General features: G+C 43.2%; 1 long non-coding RNA gene across 1 annotated transcript; it reads right to left on the bottom strand.

The window, feature by feature from the left end:
- Positions 1 to 214: 214 nt before the first annotated feature.
- On the bottom strand, positions 215 to 821 carry LOC125532493. Its single transcript, XR_007294167.1, has 2 exons — positions 642 to 821; positions 215 to 551 (listed from the first exon to the last, which is right to left on the bottom strand). It is a non-coding gene; the product is annotated as an uncharacterized LOC125532493 (long non-coding RNA).
- Between the last annotated feature and the right edge of the window lie 716 nt (positions 822 to 1,537).

The following is a 1,537-nucleotide window of genomic DNA, read 5'->3' as shown; positions in this document are numbered from 1 at the left end:
GACTTGTGTGCATGGGTGTACATGAAGGGCATGTGCGGAGATATTTAGAGGAGTTACTGAGCATTAGTTGCCCCGTACAAATGAACAGTAAGGACGGTGCAAGTCTGGATTTGACGATATGCTTGTGAATGGAAAACATAATGGACAATTGACGTACTAAAAATTAATTAAAACACGCATCTGATTATGAAAATATCAAGGCGTTACAAATGGTGAAAAACGATTGGAACATCTAATTAGATGGGGGATAATATAAAAACAAAGATTGCCTCTGAAGGACAACTGGTTACAGACACGACCGCTGAACATAATTCTTCATTATTATGTGGGTGGAACTTGAAGCACAGACAAGCATCTTGAAGTTACTGGCGGCTTCAAGCCACCTTGCAGAATACGAACAACAGGGCGAGCAGATTGATTGAGAGAAGAGCGATGATGATGCGGTGGAATTTCCTGTCTTCACGGGAAGCGGTGATGAACAGCCTTGGCCACTTGGCACGTATGACGTTGATGTAGTTTTCCTCCCATTTTCAGAAGGTGCACTTGCGCGACTACAAAAAAGAGGAGAGAACGCGAAGAATAAATCTAGCAGAAGAACGAGATAGTACTAAAAAATTATGAAGATATTAGGACATATCCACCCGTGCTCGCACTTGTAAAAGTGTTTGCCTGGATTGTTTGTAGTGCGGGAGACCCACCACTGAACCGAACCATTCCATTGTTGCAGAAAGGGCAAACCATGAGGGGAAGTGGTGGTTGCTCCTACAGAGAAACAAGGGGCACGCTGGAGTTTGACATGGGAATGCTTGAGCTTGATGTGGAAATGAGAACCATCTACCAGCGAGGAACAAGGTGAGAGAGCAAGCTTGAAGATAAGAAAGGATCGTGATGGTATGATATGCAGTTGTTCAGAGGAGGAAGATGACCATTGTAGTGAGCATTGTGCCGTTGGGAGGAAGAGTGTAGCGCGTGCATTAACTACATTTGGGTGGTTGGAAGTTGGCAGGTGAGACCGGCTTCAGGAGGACATCCATTTGTCTGGACCGAGACAGAGAACGCGTGCACTGTTTATATGATATACCAAGCAGTGTAAATGGATTACTAGAAGTGAAAAGGTGTGAATACAAAGCAGGTAATATAGTGAGTGGGAATCCCAATGCTAGTGGATGGGAGGGATTACACTGGGTGTAGTCGCCGAGAGCTCCAATGCAATTTCGCATGCATATGTTACTAGTTTGTGTTACTACTTCCACAATGGGGAGTAACATATGTGTGGTGTCATGCAACACTTCATTTATTAAGTTATAGACTCATCTTATCTTGCTATGTGTGATGTTACCCATACTACTAGTAACTAGCTACTCCCTTCGTCCGGTGAAGAGTGTACATCTAGAAATTTTAGGACAAATTATGGAGTTAAGTAAAAAATGCATTGTAAAGGTGCAAGCCACCATCTCTCTCCTCTTTAATTATCCAACCCCCAATGAGCTAAGTGCATGTAACAATTAAGAAGACCATGTGTAGATTGCTATTGGTC

The sequence above is a fragment of the Triticum urartu genome, chromosome 1 (genome assembly GCF_003073215.2).
Source record: "Triticum urartu cultivar G1812 chromosome 1, Tu2.1, whole genome shotgun sequence".
In the NCBI taxonomy this organism is placed as follows: Eukaryota; Viridiplantae; Streptophyta; class Magnoliopsida; order Poales; family Poaceae; genus Triticum; species Triticum urartu.
The sequence above is the reverse complement of the archived record's forward strand: the minus strand, read 5'-3'. Positions and strand labels throughout refer to the sequence as shown.